Genomic DNA, 24,109 nt, shown 5'->3' on the forward strand with positions numbered 1-24,109 from the left:
GTACTTTTGTGGCCCCCCCAGTTGCTGCAGGTGTTTAGTGAGGTACATGCCAAATGGGGCATTGTACTCAATGACTGGCCTAATGAGGGAAGAGTAGAGGGAGACAATGACCTCTTTCTTCCTGGATGCAAAACCCTTAGTAATGAGACGTGCCACATAGAAGGATTTTCTGACCACAGTGGCAATGTGGTGGTCAAAAGAGAGGTTGCTGTCAACCTGTGTTCCCAGTTCTTTTATAACGCCTTCTGTGTTCAGTGGACTACCACCAATGTGGTAATTCATAGGAACCAGTTTTTCTCCTAAAGGATGACGACACATTTATATATATATATATATATATATATATATATATATATATATATGTGTGTGTGTGTGTGTGTGTGTGTGTGTGTGTGTGTTGTGACTGTAATTATTATTCACTTTAAAAAATTAGTCTCATAGGCAGTAAAGTACATTATATGAACATATTTTTACTCCACTGTGACTAAAATTAATTCACAATGACATGTGTCCCATCCCCAATACCTGTCCTCCTTTTCTGGCCTTACCATCATGGGCTAGAGGCCTGCCAGCTAGTTGCCACACTTATGAATTTGGTTAATTTGTAATGGGTCATTTGTGTGGTCTTATAAAACATAACCAAAAATGATATGATTTTTTTTCAGAAAGTAATATTAATTGCCCTTGTGTTAGAAAACAATAAAAATATTTTATTTGTTGCAATTAGTTATTTACCTTTCGTGATTATACATCAGTGGCTTTCAACATTGTTTATCCATCTGGGGGGATGTGTGTGTGTGAAAACAAAGGACAACTGATTTCAGTAAAGTGATTACTGCTATGTTGCGGGACTGTATAGTGTCTGATAGCAACAGATTAAAATACATTACTGTGGCAATTTATTTATTTATTTATTTAATTATTTTTTTAATCTGTGACACACTGATTAGAACTGTCCAAATTCAGTGTTTGCCTGAGAAAGAGAGAAGCAAAATACAAAAGAAGTGAGATTTATAATTCAGTAAAAAACAGCAATATTAAGATAAGTATAAAAAGTAGTAATATATAATTATTGCAGCAAAACAAGTTCATAAAGAGATTGCAAAATATTATAAATTAATTTGAATTAACATCAATACAAGTTGACTAATATCACATAACTGCAAAAAAGCAAAAAATAAAAATAAAAAATCAAACTGCTCAGCACCAGCACTTTTATTTTACCAATCAGTATTGTACCTCATCCATTTGCTTTTACAGGATTTGAAAAAGAGTTCACATGCACTTCTTTTATGCAGGTATAAACCACATTAAATTCATTTATAAAGCAATAACTAAATTAATCATTCATTTTAAATAAATACACGTTTACAAAAGACATATCCAAATATTTTCATATAAATCACCTTTTTAAATATTAACATATTGAATATTTTAAAAGCAGTTACTTCTTGATTCAGCCTTCTAGGGGAGCAGTATTTTATAATTTAATATCAAATTCCTTTCCACTTCAATTAACATATTAAGATAATCATATCCCCTAGGAATGTTGATTTAGTGTACACTGTGATCTCAATTAATGAAATCAAAATTGCCTACAGGGTGATTAATATAGCTCTTCATGAACTGCTGTTGTTTGACACTGTGTCCCAGGGGCTATATAATTTTCTTAAAGTTCATCATCCCATCATTCCAAAAATCTCTGGGATCCTGAATATTCATTCCAGTATTTCTGACCCCCCCCCACAATATGGCTAATAGCTGCAACTGGAGGCTCAATCATTAAATCACTGATGGAATTTATTGATCAAAAACTAAAGAAACTCAGTGGTAAATTTAAGCACATTCTTTCTGATTCTTGGGATATGTTGGATAAGCTCAGAGGCATTGAATGTGGACATGAATTCTTGTTGGCAACATGTGACATTCAGAGCTTCTATACTAATATCCTTTGTGTTGAAGGGCTGAAGTGTTTTCGAGAGATGGCTGCTAGATGTGGATCTTTCTCAGACATTGATAGCATGCTGGTTGGTGATTTTATGGAAGTGGTGCTGCAGAATAATTTTCTTTCATTTGAAAGAGGATATTACAAGCAGTTGAAGGATGTAGCTATGGGGATCTCGTGTGCCCCCATTTTTGCAAATATAGTTTTGTCGAGATGGAAACTGGTAATGATCTTCAAGCTTGATCTCTTTTCAAATTGTGTCAGACCTTTTCATTACCTGGATGTTCTTTCTATCATCTGGCTGGGTACCAGAGCCTAGTCTGATGAATTTATTATGCAATCAGAAGCATCATTGTTCCTCAAATTTATCTACAGGCTGGGTAAACCCTATGTTAGTTTCTTGGATATCGAAATGTAGAAGAATATGAATGGTGGTTTTGTTACTTCCATTTTTAGGAATCCAACATTTTGTAACACTTTTTTGTATTTTACCGGCTGTCACCCCTTTCTTCAGAAGAAAGGGGCTGTCAAGAGACAGTTTGTCAGGGTGTCTCATCTTACTTCAGATGATGAAACCTGTATTGTGGAATTTGACAAGCTTAAACCCATGTTTTTGGCTCTAGAGTACCCCTGAATATTGATTGATGAGCTCTACCACCAAGCCCTTTGTGAGAGAGAAGGTAAATATGCACCCATTATTATTAAAGATTTAAAACGAGATCTGACTTTATTAGGTGCTGTGGGGTGTAAAGCTGAACAGAGGCAAGACTTTCATTTGGACATGACTTTGCACTATTCTGTTGATGCTAAGGACATTCAGAAAATTATTTGCAATAATTAGTTTTAGCTTCAATGTGGTGATGAGTTAAAATCATTGTTTGCATCTCCACCAGGCTTCACTTTTAAAAATAAACCAAACATTAAGAAGATTTTGGAGAAGCCAGTTAGTCGGCTTTCTGAGACTGGTTATCTGACAACAATATGTGAGCAGTGTAAACAATGTCCTTTTATTGAGCTAAGCCACTAGGCAAATAAAACTTTAACAGTGAGAGGGTGGTTTACCTTGCAAAGCATTGCACCCGTACTGCATTTTATATTTTCAAGACTAAAAATGCCCCGAACAGAAGGATCTATGAGCATCAGTATCATATTGTGAAAAATGACAATAGCGGTGCTTTGCCAAGACATGCCTCACTTTGTGTTGGCTTTTTTGGATTCAGATTCCTTGTGTTTGAGCAGATTGTTACAGGTGCCTATTGTGGTGATTGGCAGAATTGGATATTGCAAAGAGAGATGTATGGGCAACTTTATTTGAATGCTACCAATTCTCCTGGTCTAAATATGAAAGTGTGTCTATTGTGAGTGAATTGAAGCCAAGAGCTTCCAAACTGAAAAGTTTTTTTTTCTGTTTTTAGTGCGCACTGTATCTTTAAATAATTTTTTTTTTGGCCTCCTTGTCATTTGTTTTTTATTTGGCTTTGTTTCCGTATCAGTTTCAGGGTTTTCATGGAATTCTTGGTTTACACTGCAGTATGTCTCATCCTTTGATTTCTGCACGAGCATCACAATGCATATTAATAGAAATATAAAACTCTGAAATGGCTAAGCATCTTTAGGTGTTTCATTTCTTTCTAAGCGTTAAAATAAATATTCTTGGATTGTAAAACCTTTCAGCCTTATACTGTAACCATGCCAAAATTATTTTCTTAACGTACACCTTCAGCCTTTCCTTTTCCTGTTTTGTGCAGAGCATCTTATATAGTTTTCCAAGCATGGAATTGTGTTTCAAAAGGATTTTGCTGACACATCAGTATGAATCACCAAATTGCCCTGCCTGCAGTTTTCAGCAGCAATCCTCTGAAATTTTCACAGCTTTATTTATTAATGTGGTTGTTTATTTATTTATATTTAAGTAACACAGCATTTCACTTTTCCTTCAGTGACAGCATTGAGTGAAGAGATTATAAAGGTACTGAAACATTAGAAGACTTGGTTTTATGGAGGCGTTATTATACCTCAAACTGCAAAAGTGCTTTCAGTGAGAAATAAATAAGGTGTTAACTTATATAAAGCAGCTTAGCTAATCACTGCTATTCATTTAACAACTGCTCTGCCTTCCATCTGTTCAGAGTAATTAACATGACATTTTAGCCCAGTGAAGCAGAAGGCACAAAAGTATAAAACATTTCGGAGAAGTATTTTTAATATTTGAACAATAAGATGTGCCTCATGTTTCGGCATTTACCTCCCTGCGAATGTAAATAGCTGAGAGACATATAGATGAAACTGACTATACCTAGGATTTAATTTAGTGTTAATGCACAATAGGTTTTATAAACTTCAATGATGGCATAAAGATCAGAAAGCTCTGTGGCTTATTAGCACACCTTACTTAAACTTACATTTATGGCTCCTCCCTGTCCTTTAGCATGATATTGGGGGAGGGGGATACTAATGCATTCTTGAGGTACACAGCCTAAGCTAGAAATAAAAGAAGTTCATAGTTACTCCATTGATACAGGGGATGGGCTTTTATAGAGAATGTCACTAACTTGGGAGGTTGGTAAGGTATAATGGTTAAGGTGTTTACCTTACAGGTACAGGGTTTGATTCTTACATGGGGTAATTGGCTAGGCTTAAAATGGCCCACAACAGCAGTTAGCCTGGTATGAATCTACAAAGTTGGATTTGATTAGGGCTTTAGCACTGGAGGTCCTGTACAAGAATAAGAACAGAGTGCATCCCAGTCAGCAAAGAGTCTCAATACTGTGAGTCTTGAAATGAAAATCAATAAAGTGTACTACTACAAAAAAAGTTCTGAAATACAGTGTTGCACTTATTTCTTGAAGGAGGAAGCCTTTCCCACACCTTCACATATGTAATAAAAAGTGATGATGCTCCTCAGAGAAGGAAGAATGCCCTGAGATACCACAGTCACAGAATTTGCATATATTTCCCACAGTCACACTTAAATTCTCACTGGTTCATGGATCTTAACAGCACTAGGAATATCCATCAGTGATGTAAGTGTGAAATTTTCTGCTATAATATTGTCCGCTGGTGGCAAGAAAGAAATATTGGTGCATAAGATCATGCAGAAAGGTCATGTCTACACATCTCCAGGTTTCCCGGTAATGTGCAATAAAGTTAGTTTGCCTTAGTGTACCTGCTTAATGTATAAGCATGATAAGGCATACTAAAAGCCAGTCTCACCGGGCATGGAGAGAATGTTTGTATCCTTATTTTTAACCTTCACCTTCTCACTACCAACATAAATGCAGGAAAAAATATTATGGAAAAAGTTGTTATTCATTATAAAGGGATGTGGTTTTTAAGTGTAGTGTTGCTTTAAGGCGATGATTGTTCTTAATTGACAGTTGCTTTTTCATCACAAGTGTATTTAAGGGAGAGTGTTTTTTATTATTTTGACTCTGAAGAAGCCCGTTTGTTATAAGGGCGAAAGCGCTTAGTCATATTTAGTCAGAATCTAGTCATATTTTATATTGTTTTGAAGCAATTAAAGTTGGAGGTTCCAATTTCATCACTGGCTGTGGTTTTCATTTTTTTATTTTTATAATCATTTGTTTTGGCATTCAACCATTTAGTGCGATTATGGAAAAACATGTTCCTGTGCCCTGGCCAGCTGGATGAAGATTGAGGCAGAATGTTAGCAGTGGTACAGTGATTTCAAAACAGAAATAAATAAATGCATGCATACATACATTGATACAGCCATACATGTTATATCTATATCTATATATATATATATATATATATATATATATATATTTATATATATATATATATATATATATATAAAAGCAGACAAAAAAGTCCTTATATATATGAATATATCACATTTTTTATTAAATTTTTATTTTAAATAATTTTTTTATTATTAATATAAGTTATTTAAGTTATATTAGAGAGAGAATAGAATTCACACACAAAAATTTATTTAATTATTAATGAAATTGATTAAAAAGAAGATTTGTATGAGCATGTAAGAAAAACAAACATTGTGTGGAGTATTGTTCTGATGAAGTGTATTTTATTAGATGAAAGCACCTGTATGTTTTAATTTTTGTTAAACTGAGAAGACAAATTGATTTTGCTGCCATTCCGTTCGCAGTTAGTGTTTTATACATGTTGTTTAACAGGAACAGATTGGTTCGTGGTTTTTATTTCCTCGGACTATGTTTTTATATATATGTATATATATGTATATGCATACAGATATGCATACACACAGACATGCATACATAAATAAAAGGACAATGGAGCAAGATTTTCCACCCTGTAACACCACATTGGTACACTATTACATACATGACAATCAACAGGGGGATCTGTAGATACCCGTTTCAAATCCCTAGTCACATATTTCTTCCATCATGTCTTAAGAAGCCCAACAGCACAGGCTGTACAACTGAAAAGGTTGACATCTAATGCAACAAAATGACATAGTTAATCAGAAAAATACATGTCAAAGAAAAGAAAATGACTCATAAATAATGTTCAATGGTGTGGCACGTGTGTTAAGTACTGTGTTCTCTGATCTGTAAACTTAGATAGGTAGAGATTCAAATCTCACTGCAGTCAACTTGATGTGTGCATGTCTGTCTCCATGAACAAGAGTGAGTGTGTATCCAACACTGCCTTGTCAAATGGCAAATGGAGGCAATCATGACTGATGTAGCATTTCTGTACTGTCTGTTCAACAAAACATTTTTACTTCTGCTGTATAGGAACAGACATGCATCCCAGCTGAATGTGCTGTACCACTGAGTATTAGCAATGAAAGAAAAAATAAGATACGTCCAACCAGCTTCTCATCCATATTCAGCAACACTGGCATTCTCCAGTGCCTTAGATCCAGCATATCATACCCCTTTCAACTAAACCTATACAAATCATTAAAGGCACAGCACACTTAATTTGAATGCACTTTTATCATCCTCAATACCACACAGCTGCAAGTCAGTTACAGCACTAAATAATTGGAATGGCAAGTCACCGATATCGAGAATGTTATGCTGGAGAAGGTTATTATCCTTATCTACTGCAAGTGTCCCCCCAACAAGTCACCTTGTTCTTCTCCCGACATCACTTGGGGGTTGGCATAGTGGTTAATGTGTTCACCTTGTAGATGCAAGGTACAGGGTTTGATTTGAGTGGGAGGTTTATATAATGGTTAGGTGTTTACTTTATAGACACAAGGTGCGGGCTTTGATTCTGATATGGGGAAATTGGCTAGGCCTAAAATGGCCCATAAGGGCAGTTAGCCTAGTACTAACCTATCATCTCATAATCCATGTCACCTTAAATGACAAGAAGAAAAACCTGGACACCTGTATTCCAGAATTCCAAAACTTTTATGTCATTATCTACAACCTCAGACAAAGTAGTTCTGCCAAGTGTCACCTCATCCATTTTATTACCTGGTTTCCACAAATATACCCTCTTCCTTTTTCCAGTTTGGAATAAGAGGACATTTAGTTCATCATCCTAACTTTCACCCGTTAATATTACATGTACATTCAAAGTACACAAGTAGAATCATTATGCAGCCAAATGCAAGTTCATTTGCACACAAATGTGTATAGCGATTAATGCATCCCTAAGTCTACATTGATTTACCATGTCCCAACTTCCATAACTGAAGATATACCACATGGAGGAACAGCATCATTCCCAGAACCACTTTCTACTTTAACCTTTTCGTCTTCACACCAGTGTAATGAAAACAAAAATACTTCTGCTTTTTAACTTATTTAAGAATGCATGCATATATGTATGTTCATAGGTTAGTACTAGGCTAACTGCCCTTTTGAGCCATTTTAAGCCTAGGCAATTACCCCATGTGAGAATCAAACCTTGACCCTTGTGTTTGTAAGGTAAACACCTTAACCATTATGCCACCCTGTATGAGTATATCTTCTTTAGTAAGCCAAAGATAATCCATCTTTGAAGAGAGAGAGTGCAATTTTATTTGATGCCTGGAGAAGAAAACCCTATGGGCTCATACATGTCTATAGCACACATTTAGTTTGTGATAAACTTCATCCTGGATAAAATCATAACATCCGTCCACTAACACACCCTCTTATATACCCTCTCCTCAAACTCAGCACTACTCCACTCTCACTATTTCTTTCCCCCCTCTCTCTTCCAAATGTATAAACTCCCTTTCTCATGTTTCTCTTACCTCTTACTATCCCTATTCCCTAACATTTACTCACTCTGTCTCTATAATCCTACCATATCTACCATATCCATATCAGCTATCAGTCCTGCAATCTCTATGCTCATCTTCACACGATATGTAAAATTGTTTATTTTTTTTTTCCAAATGTACCGGATTTGTAAATAATGTTTTTGTAGTCTATAATTTTACTGTAACTATTATACTGTAAATAGTATCTGAAATTACAACCTGTTTGCAGTTTTTTCTGTAACTATTATATTGCAACTATGTAGTTGAAACTATAAGCTGTATTACACAATGACTAGCCATTAGTATTCAAAACATAGCATGCTGATTGGTCAGCACAACCAGCATGCCCATTGTAAGTCCGAGCATATACCAGTGGAAAAAGGTCTGGTCAGTCGGACTTTTTTTCCATTAATATATGCAATAAAAATGTACTTTTCTTTCATTTTTTTTAAATAAACTCACAAAAGTGGAGACTGAAATGAATGAGAGAGACAGCACAGATAAATATAAAAGGATAATCAGGTACTTTATGAAAAATTAAAGAAACATACCTGTTTATCCTTTTATTTTCTCTGTCCCATCTCTCCTGTAAATTAAAAGCCTCTTGGTCTCTTTTTTTAATTAAAAAAAAAAAGAAACAGCGATATTTTTTTCTCTGTTGCTTCCTTGACACAGCGCTGGTGTATTGTGAAAGCACTGGAGTGCAAGTCCCATACGCATGCACAGTACATCAGCAATGGCCCCGGATACCAAGGAAAAAGCAGAAGAGCAAAGTTTGTCTTAAATAATGTCATTTTATAATAGCAATAACTGACTCTGTGCTGTGTTATATTTAAGATTTACTCATGGTTGTCTTTGTTTAATGACTCAGGCAAAGCCCTTGTTATTAAACGACACTAACAGTGGGTAAATCTTCAATATACCACAACTACGTCATTAGTTACTGCAGTATTATTTGAACTTTTCTTCATGTGCCTGTTCTGAAAATCTACAATTTGAATTGCAGTTTTGCCCATTGTTAGTTGCACATGGATGATCTCTGAGGTATTGTGCTGTGCCACTAACCTGGAGGTGTGGGTATCCTTGATGAATATCGGTACACATCCACCTTTTGTGTTTCAGTCCGGGTTCTGTGGCCAAAAAGTATGGTATGAGTTATAGCCTGGTAGTGCTGGGGTGCTCCCTGGAGCCTTAAACCAGTTTTCTGTTACTGAACAGATATCAATGTGCTTCATACTGAGGAGTGCCTCGAGTACATGCATTTTGAGGTTTAGACTGCTGGCGTTGAGTAGCATTACCCTCAGTTTTTGGTTACCTGTGCTATTTACGGTGGTGGGTTTTCTTTTGAGCCTTGCCTAAAAAAGGCACTATGGGGGCGGCAAAAGCCTTGGCCAGTATTCGAAAGCCTAAAGGTGACAGGTGCAAGCCATCTCTTGCGAAGCAACGTTGCTTATCGAGCATGTCATACCAGGTAGACAGATACTGGATCCCCTTTGAATGACACCAGAAACTTAGCCAATTGTTGAAATTGATAATTTTTTCTTTATACTGTGGCATCATTCTTGGTGAGGGCAGGATGCTACTCAGGGTCAGGGTCATATTGGCCTGGGCTACGTGATCAGAGAGCTCTTCCACGTCTCTTTTCATGTAGTCCAGGGAGGTACTTCCCAGGTCATTCACACCAACATGGACAATGACAGAGTTGTATTTGTACTTGCTCTGGAGTGACCTGAGTGCTTGTGTTATGTGGCGGATCCTAGCGCCTGACAGGCAGCTAACTGTAACCTTCTCCTTGTCCAACCTATTTAGTGGGACATCAGTGTGCCTGACTATAGAGTTGTCTATTACTAGTGTTTTGGGTATGTTATTTTGCCTTAAGGGCTGTGATTGCATGGCACACTGATTATGTGAAGTATGTGTTTCATGGTTTATGATGGGGTGTGGTGGTTGCTTGGGTGTCTGCTTTGGAGGTCTCTGTTGCTTTTGCAGGTTTTTATTTAGAGCCTCCGAGTATGTTTTTGTGTATTTATGTGTGTTGGTTTAGTAGGTCTATGTGAGACTAGTGGTGTGTTGCAAGTATTTTCCTTCTCCTCTTGACTGTCAGTTTCAGTCTTGGGTTGAGAGAGCTTTGCTTCCAGTTTGGCTGTATAATTGCATCTCTCGCATATATTAGTGTTTGGTGGTAGGAGGAGAGAGTTGTCTGTGTACATGAGGCAGTTGTAACATTGCCTCAAAATGCCCAGATTCACCAGTTGGACTGGAGATTACACCTGAAACTGCCCATTGGACATGCATGAATAGGTAAAGTGAGCTGTTTTACTGATTAGCTGGTAGGGACGAATAGAGAGCCTTGTCCTTCTGGACAGTATAGGGGGTCTAGTGCTAGGGTTAATTAGTGCTTGCTATGAGTTTTGAGCAAGTGCTGGGCTGTGAAATGAATGGTTTGAGTGCTTAAGCTGAAAGTTTGTCTAGTTCCAAGTGAAAAATTGAACAGCAGACTTCGTGGAGCCAGGAATAGTTTAACCCTAGCTAACCGGCACTGCCCGGCACGCAAAACCACACAAAATGTGGTTTTTATAGCAGGGAAATGAAAGAGATAGAAATTAGCCCAAAATGACCAATAAACTACTAACTTCTGGGCTACAGCAAACAAGGCGCACAAATGTCAGAAAAGGAACAGATCAAATAAGCAGGCACAATAAGCCTTTAACCAGAAATTCCCAGCTCAAAAGGGCAGAATCTAGTCTCTCCTCCCACAAGAGTGCAGACTACTCTTCTTCTTCTTCTTCTTCTTTTGGCTTTTCCCAGTTAGGGGTCACCACAGCATAACTCCAGTCTGCTATTGTTTGGCAGTAGTTTTTTACGGTGCCGAGGTGCCTGCCCAACGCCCATTCACACATGTCTTTCGAACGCCACTCGACCATGGAGAGGTCATGCAGACTCCTCACAGAAGGTGCTCCAGCTGAGAATCAAATGGGAGAACCTCTTGCTGTGAGGTGACAATGCTACCGCTGCACCACCGTGGCACAAAAACCTTCTTAATGTAAAACAGCTGGCCTGAAGCCCAAGTGCTTAAACCAAAAGGCTTAGAATAACAGTTACAATTTAATCAGGTTACTACCAAGCAGTAATAACTGCAGCAGAATAATACAACTGAGTACTTTTAAGAAGAAGCACAAGCAAAGTAAGGTAATAAAGTGGGAAGTAACACAAATACAGTAAAAGCAGATGAATAAAGTGCAATTTTTTTCTATATAACAATAGAAAACGAGCAAACTGATTTAAACTAATTACCCAATTAACCATTAAAAAAACTCAAAACTGAGCCCTGTTCCAGCAGTCTTCAATCTGACAAGTTCTAACCACACACTCCTTCCACTAGGGTGCAGGGGAACCTTCTCCAAAAAGGATGGCCTGGATTAGTGCTCAAGTTATACAAACAAAGCTAGATTCAGCAGGCCTGAATCTAGTCTATGCTACAGCAGACAAGGTGCACCAATATCAGAAAAACAGTTCAAATGAGCAGACACAGTAAGCCTTTAACCAGAAATTCCCAGCTCAGAAGGGTAGAATCTAGCCTATCCTCCCACAAGAGTGCAGACCACAAACCTTCTTAATGTAAAATAACTGTCCTGGAGCCCAAATGCTTAAACCAGAACTAATACACTTTTAGAATAACAGACACTGAGCCTTCAATCAGCAATTCTCAACTTAGAAGGATGTAAGGTACCTGTCCTGCCACAACAGTGCAGATCACAAACCTTCTTAATGTAAAACAACTGGTCTGAAGCCCAAGTGCAATAACCAAAAAACTTAGAATAACAGTTACAATTTAATCAGGCTACAACCAAGCAGTAATAAATGCAGCAGAATAAACACGACTGAGTACTTTTAAGAAGAGACAAGCGCAAAATAAGGTAATAAAGTAGGAAGAAAAACAAATACAGTAAAAGCAGATAAAGTGCAATTTTTTTGATATATATATATATATATATATATATATATATATATATATATATATATAAAACAATAGAAAACAATCAAACTGATTTGAACAAATTACCCAATTAACTGGTAAAAAAACCTCAGAACTGATCCCTGTTCCAGCAGTCTTCAATCGGACAAGTTCAGGGCCTAAGTGGGTATACCTACTCAAATGTTCATTCTGTATTAGGCAGGGTGAGCTAATGATACAAGACTAGGATAGAGCTGGGATAGGGCTGAACAGATGGGAATGGTAGGAGTGTCAGAAATCAAAATATGAGCTCACTGTACTCGGTTGAGTGAGCAAATGAGGTGGGCCCAGGAGGAGTGTTCAAACACACATTTACAGGAGGGGCAGTCAATTCCAAAGCCACCAAGATTAATACCATAACAAGAACAGCGAGGGTGAGTAGGGAAAACTAACTGCAGACAGGGAGAGAGCAGAGAAAGAGCTCACAATTTTCAGTAAACAAATAAATAAGCAAATAAATGCAGTACTATTTTTAACACAATATTCAATGAAACACTAAACAGAAAAAATAAAATTCAGTACTATCTTATAACACTGCAAGTTTGTACTTATCTCAGCTTGTAATAAAGTTGATGTAGGGTATGCTGTAGGGATTTTGTTTTTCTGAATCCTGATATCAAATGGGAGGGAGTTCCACATTTTTGCAATAGTACAGGAGTAAAGGAGTCACTGGAGATATGTCTACTTTTGGATACTTCTACCAGTCCTTTGTTGGTCGACCTTAGCAGATGGCTGTTGGTGCAATGGCTAATTACACCATGCAGGGCTGGGATTTTGTTTAGGTGGTAGAGAATTTGTTGAGCTAGGGTGAGTTGATTTAGGGTCAGTAAGTTTGGTAATTCTGTCCAGGACAGTTTCCCAAAGGCTTGGCAATGGTGAGATCTGTAGAGTCAGTAGCAAATTTAGCGGTTGTCTGTATTAGACCATCTTAAAGGGTGTTTTCATCTTGGGGGTAGATTTAATGAGTGCTCCCAGTCTGCAATCTTCTGAAACTTGGTTAGCCAGAGGCCTATGATATTGGCTTTGACATCTTAGAAGTAGCTGCCAAAGAGGAGTGGACCTAGCACAGAGCCCTGGTGGACTCCACAGATGACCGTCACTTTTGTGAAGGTGGCTTCAATAATTCTAATCTCCTGGCTTCCATCAGTAAGCCAGCTAACTATTCAGTGTGTCATAAAGGTTTTTATACCTAGTTCCATAAGTTTGGTGACAATGTCCAAGTTGGGTATTGTATCAAATGCTTTAGTCAGATCTAGATAGGTAGTAAGCACATTTTCCTCTCATCCACTGCCATAGTGACCTTATCAAAGAAGTTCAATGGATTCAGTAAGCCAGACTTGGATAATGATAATTATTTCCATTGCTTTGCAAAATAAGACTGGCATGATTAGTGGGTCTGCAGTTTCCAGGATCTGTTGAAAATCCTCTCTTATGAAGGGGGATGACTGCTGGAGTCCTCCTTCACATGGCACAAAGCCTTTTTTAAGACTATAGTTAAATAATGACTCCAGTGATCCTAGTAAGTTGTATTTTATAATATTCAGGAGGCATTCTGGGATATTATTGAGGCGCACTGAGGCCATGTTCTTTGCCTTACTGAGTGCAGCCAATACATACTCCCTAATTATAGTTGGATGAGTTATGTTTCAAGGTATTTTTTGGAAGATGGTTGGGATGAGAGGGGATAAAATTGGAACTGACTCTGTCCACTACCAGGTTCATTATATTGCCAGGCTCAGTGAATGTGTCACCATTAACCACCCGTTCAGCACATTGTTGTGTGATTCCCTTGAAGTTTCTGATATAGCTGCAGAAGGCCTTATGGCTATGTTTCACCTGGAAGGCTATCTTATCATCAAAGTTGGTTTTGCTTGAACCACATAGCCTTCTTAGTTGACTATTTACTTTGTTTAGAGATTTTTTTATCATTATGGGAATTACCCTTCCTTATTTTTGTCTAAGTTTTATCTTTATATTCTGTCTGATTTTGGATGCAACTAGGGTAGCTTGTTTCTGTGACTAGTCCTGTACTTCACTTCTGGTAGGTACTGCAGACACTATACAGCCATTGACATGGTTGTACAAAGTTTTGATGAACATTTCAGCAGATGCTACTGTGCTCTCGGCATTGAATTTTGACAAAACATCACCCTTCTACTCTCTAGAGATATTCACCATAATCCAGGCCCCCACAACATCTTCTCCACCCACCTTAACTGCACTCCAACTCTCCAGCAGGTACCAAATTCTAATTTTAAACAACTGTCCTTTTACTCCATCAATATACTCAGCATACTCAACAAAACTGAATTCCATTCATGGATATCTCAACACTCCCCTAACATTATGTCTCTCTGAAACTTTGCTAAAACCACACAACATTGACATTGCATTTCTCCCCCCAGGCTACAACATCTTATGACTTGAAAGAACACACAAACAGGAGGAGGTGTTGCAAGTATGTACTCTGATCCCCTTACCTTATCCCCCCTAACTAACCCTCCCCCCTCTTTTCACCCTGCAGAACTTATCATTGCTAATTGTAAGCTCAATAACCACAAAACCATAACTATAGTTGCCATCTATATACCACCCAGAGACAACATACCCCTACTAGAACAGATCCTTCACTGGATGGCGGTCTCTATTCCTAATGAAAATATTATATTAGGAGATGTCAATATTAACTGGCTCATCCTAAGACCAGACTCCCCTTCCACCTGCATTCATCTATATGGCTTTGCTCAGCTTATCTCCTCACCCACTTTACATCATAAACCCACAAACACCAGTTCCACACTGGACTGGATCCTTGTCTCTCACCCCAACCTTTACCATAACCCTGAATCTCTGCCAGATGCAATCAGTGATCACTCACCAATCCATGACCGTAGATTCTCTCCCCACATCACTAGACCCCACAAATTTAAAGGGTGCCATAGATTAACAAACTTCAACCCTGTTACTTTCAGTAGTTATTTCTCTGCTATCAACTGCTACTTTCTCTCTGCCTCTCTCTAGATGGTACCGTTGACCTCTTTAACTCCATCTTATTAAGCACTCATAACTCCCTAGCCCCTCCCAGAACAGTAAGAGTTAAATCAGGCTGCTCAATCTGGCTCACCAAGATAACCCAATTTCACATCCTAAATACAGATTCTGCATGGAAACTCTGGCAAAAAAAACAACCTAGCCAAAAAAACATAACATCAACAAAAGAAACTTATACCAAATACCCTTATCCACTCAAACTAAACCCCCCCAAAAAATTTGGGTATTCTGTCAATGATATTATTCACCCTGACAAGCCCTCAACACCCAATCCCTGCCCTAATAACACACCCCCAAGAAACTGCTTCTTTACTTAATACAAACTTTATCAATACCATAAGTAAGCTCATGTCTTCTCACAACTCTGACAATCCTACCAAACCCCCACCTCCCAGCACACACCCACAACAAAACTTGCCTTTCTCACTGAGTCCCATCCCCACCAGTTACATTAAAAAGATTCTTAGCAAACTCAAACCATGCTCTGCATCAGCAGACAACCTACCTTCACATTTTCTAAAGTTAGCAGCCAACTCCATTGCTTACCCTGTATCCATCATCATCAATCGTTCAGTCCATGAATCCTATGTCCCAAATCTGGCAAAAATTCCACACTATTCCAGTCCACAAGGGAGGTAACTCAGTACAACTCTCTAATTACCACCCAATCACCATTCTGTCTCCACTGTCCAAAATCCTGGAGCACTGTGTTCATAAACAAATCTTGTCTTATCTCATGCTGGAAAACCTCATCACCCCCACTCAGTACAGTTTCTCCCCCACCACAGCATCACTGCAGCTCTCATTTCCTTTACTAACTCTGTCTCCTTTGCCAGAGACAATAATAAACTTGTATCCTGCCTCTTCTTAGACCTCTCCAAAGCCTTTGATACTGTCTCCCACTCCAACCTCCTCTCTAAACTAACACAACTAAACCACTCCTCCTTAGCCATTTACTGGTTTACCAGCTACCTCACTAACAGTCAACAATCACTCAAATGGCTCTCAGCCCAAACTCTCTTTCTCACAGTAAAAATGGGTGCCCCTCAAGGTTCCATTTGGGCTCTCTTCTTTTTAATATATTTACTAACCAACTCCACAAATCCTGTCCTCAGTCTTCCATCATACAGTATGCAGATGACCACTATCATTACCCCTGCTGACAATCTCACTGATCTGCTGTCCCTCACTCAAACCTCCTTTAACCTCAGTGAGACTTGGCTAACTAACAACCAACTCATCCTTAACCCCAAAAAGACTAAACTCCTTTTATTCCTACCCAAAACTCTGAATGATCAAAAATCCTCTTTCACCATCACATCTCTTAACAGCACCATCATCTCAGATGAACCATACACTGAACTACTTAGCGTAATAATTGATGACCAACTTAAATGTACCCTCCATATACAGTACTATATAACGAAAACCCAACAAAATCTTGGCCTACTATATAGAAATAAAAAGTTCCTTGCCCCTAACTCTAGCATCTCACTTGCCCAGGCCTGTCTGCTTCCCATCCTCCTATATTGGTCCCAAGTCCTAACTAACTTACAGTCCTCTCTTCTATCTCCGCTAGAAACTACATATAACAAAGTTGTCAGATGTGCTGCTAACACGCCACCTAAATCATATCACTGCCCTGCTCTCCAGAATCTCATCTGGATAGAATTTCTTAACTAACTTAGCTCCTCTCAACTTCTCATAATCCACACCATCCTTAATAAGCCCTCTTCCTGCCCCAGTCTATCTTCTTTTGTCTCTCTCTGTAACCAACTAAGCTTCCTCAGAAGTGCTGACAAATGCGTCTTACAGATTCACAAGCCAAAAAAATCTCCTGGACAAAATGTTTATTGCTACCTCCCAGCTCTCTCATGGAATAAGCTTCCAATGGCCCTTAGAAATATCGCTCATGCCCATGCTTTTAAAACAGCTCTCCAACAATACCTACTTAGCACAAGAAATGTCTATGCAACCAACCCACCTAAATGTTTCCTCTCTGCCCCCAGTCCCCCCTTTCCTCCTGTTTTTTTTTTCCTTCCCCTCCCTCACTTTCTTCTCCACTTCCTTCCTTCCCTACTAACGTCCAACTTCTTCCTAACCTTGTGTGTATTATAATAACATCCTTATTCATAATCTCGACTAACTCCTAATTCTCCTGCTTGCCCATCCTGCTCTAACCCAGTCCTCCTCTACACCTTTATCTTATTTGAATTCTCTTCCTCACTAATATCTCTTCTCTCTCTATGAAATGCCTCCATATGTTCTCCGAAATTTTTCCATAACATAGATACTGTGTTCTGATTTGATCTTCTGTACTTGAAAATCTTCCCTTACTCTATTTATCCTAGGAACCTCCTTTGTTTTTCATTTATTACTTGTCAACTGGAGTACTTTTTGACTTTGGTTTTGCAAATGTTTAACTTGCATTATTTTTACTGTGACATCTACTCATTGTATTACTTATTGTTTTATTGCTGTTTAATGTTAAGTCTGTAGCTGTTGAAAAAGGGTGCACACCCAGATGGACATACCCGGTCAACAAATATCAAATAAATAAATAAATATATAATAACAGGTAATTTGCCTTGCAAACGTTCCTAACTTTTATTTGTTTTAATGGGATTGCAGAGTTGATTTTTATTTTAAAGGAGATAGCTTTATAATCAGACCTTACTATGAGGGCAAAATATTTTGGAGGCGGGGCTGCAGTATTCTCCCATGTTTGTGAGCATGAGGTCTAGTGGGCATAGTCGCTATATGGTCAAGGGTGTTTGTATTTACGAAGTGTAGGAATCTCAATGCCTGTAGATTTGAGACCATGTAGGAGTCCCAGTCTATACAGGGATAATTAAAGTCTCGTATGAGTAGGGATTAAGTTGAATGGTTAAGTGTCTCCAGTATGTCCAAGTATGCATTGTGAGCTTCTTCGGACTTAGAGAGTGACCTATAGCTGGCTAGGATATGGTATGAGACTTCTATGGTGACCTGCACATGGAGGAACTCAAACACATCATCCTGTTTGACCACAAGAGAGGTATGCTTGTTACTGATGTATATTGACACATCCCCCCCCCTTAGCCCCATCTGTGCAGCTACTGGTGTAAAAGTGGGGAAGGCACTGCTGGGGTATTAACACTTTAAACCATGTCTCAATAACTGCACAGATATCTATATTCTTGAGTGTAAAGAGGGCTTGGATGGAGTGTTTTTTTATTTTATTTTGGCTGCTGGTATTCAGCAGTAACACCTTGGAATTCAGTTGAGCTGATTTTACTATGTTGGTAGGTTTGTCAATTTGGAAATGCCTAAAAAAGATAATATGGTGGTGAATAAAGTTTTAACAAGTATTCAAAAGCTGAAATGCCACAAAACAAACCAAACTTGAAAAAGGAAGCTGGCAAGACGATAAACCTCAGCAGATGCACCAATTCCAGACACAGTGATGCTGATAAACTGCAAGTTAACATTTTTTTTTAAGCTCAACAATAATAGGCTTTTCGTCAGTGTCCCACACCAAATTCATCAGAAAAACAAACAACACATTCCAGCTTACACCTTAATAAAAAGCTCATAAATCACATGACTACTTAGCAATTAAGCCAGTACATTCACAACACCTGCTCAAACCCTTCCCTGAGAACTCAACCTTACTGAACAAGTAGTAAACGGAATATCCATACTTTTGTAAGCCATGCTGAAATAGATAAAAAATAGATGAAGAAATTGAAATAGATGCAATCTAGAAAAAAAAATACAATAAAATTACCTAACCAAACATCTTAATTTTAAAATACAAGAAATGGATAACATTCCATTTAAGCCTGGATAATGATAAGCTTCTAGTTTTAGCTGCCAAATTAATTCCTTTTGTTCTAAAAGTAACGTATCTGGACCCCCACTATTGGAAGGAACTACCTGATCAATGACTGAAAAAGTAAATTCATGACCCGGGTATTCCTTAACATGCCTGGCAAGTGCATTCTCCATCTTCTCTTTTTTGATGGCATAAAGGTGTTCATAAAGGCGTTCCTGAAGTTTCCTGTCAGCTTTTCCTACATAAAACACCGGGCATGAAAAGCACCTAGCCAAATATACCACATGTGAACTGGCACAGTTAAATCTACCCCTGATGGGGTATTTGGTCTCCCCATTACTAAAAAAGGTCCCTGCTTTAATAAACCTACAGTATTTACACATATTGCATTTGTACATCCCCCTGACCAGGGCATGGTTCGATTTCATCTGTAGAATACTCTTCAGATTCAACCCCCTCCTAAACACCACTTTGGGTGTTCTCAAACTGTGAGTTACCTTGCATGTCTAATCGTAAAATACTCCAATTTTTCTTTATGATGGAGGAAATGTCCCCTGCATAAACACTGAAAGTTGTAATAAAACTGCAAAGGTAATTCACATGGGCTTGCATATGGGATGGCTCGGGGTTCTGGGGTGCTACATTATTGCCCAAAATTGGTATGTAGAACCAATTCTTCCTCTTACCGCAAACTTCCTTGACCAATTCTGATATGAGATGGTCTGGGTATCCCCTGTTCAAAAAAAGGCCACAAATAAACTCACATTCTTCAAGGAAGTCGCTGAACTTAGACACCATCCTCGCCACCCTCACCAACTGCCCCTTTACTATCGACCTCTTCTGATGGAAGGGGTGACTGCTCTCAAAATGTAAATAACTGTTAGAAAAAGTTACTTTATGATGAATTTTGGCAGTAAAACAGCCTAGAGGGATATCCTTAAATAACTCCACATCTAAGTAAGAGATCCTCTACTTAGAAAAATTAAATGTAAATTTCAAAAAACTGGTGGAGGTATTAAAACTATCTAACAGTGTCTCAGCCACTTCCCTCTCCCCCTGTAGGATGATAAAAATATCATCCAAGAATCTAGTGTAAAGCAGGGTTTTCTCCTGAATGATAGGATTAGGGAAAACAAACTTTCTCACCCAGTAAGTCATCACCAAACTGGCAACGCTGGCCCCACAAGGAGACCCCATAGGGAACCCTATTAATTGGTGGAACCAACGATTGTTAAAGGAGAAAAAATTACAGGTCAGAATGATGTCCAATAACTCCCTCACCATCAGAATGTCCCCAGCAGGTGCCTGTTTGATGGTCATGATAGCTTCAATCCATTCTAACGCTATGGAAGGAGGGATGGAAGAGTACAAATCAATAACATCGATTGTCAAGAAATTACTCTCCCCTGTACAAGGAGTATGATTAACCCTCTCAAGAAATAACCAGGAGTCTTTAGAAATGTGGGATTCACTGGACACATACTTTTTCAAAATTGTGTCCACTACCTTCGCCCCAGCGTAAGTCACACTGCCCCTTGCACTCACCAATTGGCACATGGGGGGGTCATGCACATTCTTATGAATTTTCGGATTGCCAAACAGGACAGGTATCCTGGGGTTAGGGGTACAGATATAGTTAAAAACTTCCACATTAATGACTCCATTAATGAACATGTCATTGAAATAAGTACAGACCCTGGTCACACTCTGATTCAACTCATTTTTCAAAACCTCCCTATAGGTTTCAGATGCCAGAATATTTTCCATTCTCTGAATGTAATCTACCTCTTCCATCACTACCAGTCCTCCCCCCTTGTCTGGCTGCATAACCCTCACAGAAGAATTGGTTAACAATTCTAAAAGACACTTCTCATCTTTGTTGATATTATAAGGGACAATTCATTTACATTTCAATAAATGATGAATGTCTAAGTCATACAGTCATTCAAAAAGACAAAGAGAATGATGTAAAGGGGGATTAAATGTACTTGGAACGTGAAAATCCTTCGGCATCATGACTTGATCACCAAAAATAAGCTGGAAATTAAGCTTTCTAATAAAAAGCTTGAGGTCATCAAGGTATTGGCCACATCTGCCCTCCTACTGGGTACAAATGTCAAACCCTTAGCCAGGAGATCCACCAATGGTGGGGTAAAAACAAACCCTGAATAGTTGTAAATCTTAAAGTCCTTTCCAGTGTTGGTAACAATCTGACATGGGCTCATTACTGGGAATACTGTAGAAAAGACAGGTGAACCTAATTCCTCCTCCTCGTTCTGTATCTCTGCCTCCTCCCCAGAGAAGGTTGATGGGTTGAGGCATTGTCCTGAAAATTTTGATCCTCGGCTTCTGGTACTAAATCAGATGGTTGGTTCCAAGAAGACAACCCGTCACTGTGCCGAGTCTGATTCTGTTGGACTGAACCACCAGGAGCATCCACCTCATTCCCAAATGATGACCTATTGGTCCTAGAAGTATCTATAGCTGGTGTAGGACCGAAGGAAAAGGCATCTGGAGATAAGAAATTGACTTGGGATCTGGGTGGTTTGGGATAAGCCACCCCCTCCCTATAAGCCTTCAAGTCCCTCTGAAGTTTCCTAATTTTATTAGAATTGATTTTATGCAATTGCTGATCGATGCTGGTGAAAATATGGTCATAATCGTATCTATATCTGGTAAAGTTAGAATCATGTCTTACAGTCTCATCCAGCATGGTAAGCTCCCCAGACAATACACTGATGGCCTCTTTATAACGTTTACAAATCAAATTAAGTAATTCAAAGCCATGTCTATCGAACAGCAAAAGTAAATCCTTGTGGAAGGCAGAGCCTTCCTCTAATCCTGTAGGATACTGCCAGGATCTGAGCCCCTTGGGAATTACTTTGGACCACTGGCACTCTTCAAAGTAAGCTACTTCCAGCTGTAACTTCCTCATCTTTATTAATTTGTGGTCAAACATATTTAATTTCTGCACCAAATCCACTTCCCCTAAAGAGCCTGGATGACTAGGGCTCCCTTTTGATACTTTGTTGAACAAAAACGGCCGATTTAACCAAATGTTTAAATTAGACCATACCTGGCCTTGCAACAAATCACCCATCCCCGTTGCTTCTATTATACCAACTCCATCCAATCTGCCGGTGTCCAAATGCGGTGAAGCAGCAGAAACTCTACAATCAGCCCCTGTCGGTCTGTTCTGTGTTTGTTCACCATTCACATTCGCACAACAAGCATCCGTTGCTGTAACAGACGACTGGAAAAGTTGAGCCCCAGCAAGGTTGGAAGAAGGAGTCCTCTCCTGGAGATTGTCACTGCCAAACAAAGGCTGCGAAGACCCCACCAAATCTTCCAAACGTCGTGAAAGAGAATCAAACTTCTGGGTGAGCAGATTGATCAAAACAGTTAAATCTCCCGCTTCCGCCTGCGGGGAAGGCTCAGGTTATACATCAGCCATGGCTCCCAAATCACAACAACCAGAAAAAAACTGAAATGCTGCAAAACAAACCAAACTTGAAAAAGGAAGCCGGCAAGACGATAAACCTCAGCAGATGCACCAATTCCAGACACAGTGATGCTGATAAACTGCAAGTTAAAATTTTATTTTAAGCTCAACAATAATAGGCTTTTCGTCAGTGTCCCACACCAACTTCATCAGAAAAACAAACAACTCATTCCAGCTTACACCTTAATAAAAAGCTCATAAATCACATGACTACTTAGCAATTAAGCCAGTACATTCACAACACCTGCTCAAACCCTTCCCTGAGAACTCAACCTTACTGAACAAGCAGTAAAAGGAAAATCCATATTTTTGTAAGCCATGCTGAAATAGATAAAAAATAGATGAAGAAATTAAAATAGATGCAATCTACAAAAAATAAATACAATAAAATTACCTAACCAAACTTCTTAATTTTAAAATACAAGAAATGGATAACATTCCATTTAAGCCTGGATAATGATAAGCTTCTAGTTTTAGCTGCCAAATTAATTCCTTTTGTTCTAAAAGTAACGTATCTGGACCCCCCCCATTGGAAGGAGCTACCTGATCAATGACTGAAAAAGTAAATTCATGACCTGGGTAGTCCTTAACATGCCTGGCAAGCGCATTCTCCATCTTCTCTTTTTTGGTGGCATAAAGGTGTTCATAAAGGCGTTCCTGAAGTTTCTTGTCTGTTTTTCCTATATAAAACACCAGGCATGAAGAGCACATAGCCAAATATACCATATGTGAACTGGCACAGTTAAATCTACCCCTGATGGGGTATTTGGTCTCCCCAATACTAAAAAAGGTCCCTGCTTTAATAAACCTGCAGTATTTACACATATTGCATTTGTACATCCCCCTGACCGGGGCATGGTTCGATTTCATCTGTAGAATACTCTTCAGATTCAACCCCCTTCTAAACACCATTTTGGGTGTGATCTCAAACTGTGAGTTACCTTGCATGTCTAATCATAAAATACTCCAATGGATGGAGTAGAATGGATTTCTATTGGACATCATTCTGACCGTAATTTTTTCTCCTTTAACAATCATTGGTTCCACCAATTAGTAGGGGTCCCTATGGGGTCTCCTTGTGGGGCCAGCATTGCCAATTTGGTGATGACTTAGTGGGAGAGAAAGTTTGTTTTCCCTAATCCTATCATTCAGGAGAAAACCCTGCTTTACACTAGATTCTTGGATGATATTTTTATCATCCTACCGGGGGAGAGGGAAGTGGCTAAGACACGGTTAGATAGTTTTATTACCTCCACCAGTTTTTTGAAATTTACATTTAATTTTTCTAAGGAGAGGATCTCTTACTTAGATGTGGAGTTATTTAAGGATATCCCTCTAGGCTATTTTACTGCCAAAATTCACCGTAAAGTAACTTTTTCTAACAGTTATTTACATTTTAAGAGCAGTCAGCCCTTCCATCAGAAGAGGTCGATAGTAAAGGGGCAGTTGGTGAGGGTGGCGAGGATGGTGTCTAAGTTCAGCGACTTCCTTGAAGAATGTGAATTTATTCATGGCCTTTTTTTGAACAGGGGATACCCGGACCATCTCATATCAGAATTGGT

The 24,109-nt window shown here is 38.7% G+C and overlaps 1 protein-coding gene across 1 annotated transcript in view; it reads left to right on the forward strand.

Moving 5' to 3' along the window:
- KCNJ3 (potassium inwardly rectifying channel subfamily J member 3) overlaps positions 1-24,109 on the forward strand; it is a 1,132,430-nt gene that overhangs the window by 965,878 nt on the left and 142,443 nt on the right. The gene's annotated exons all lie outside the window — the stretch shown is intronic.

Source organism: Protopterus annectens, chromosome 6.part0 (assembly GCF_019279795.1).
Source record: "Protopterus annectens isolate FY-2018-M chromosome 6.part0, PAN1.0, whole genome shotgun sequence".
NCBI classification, from domain to species: domain Eukaryota; kingdom Metazoa; phylum Chordata; order Ceratodontiformes; family Protopteridae; genus Protopterus; species Protopterus annectens.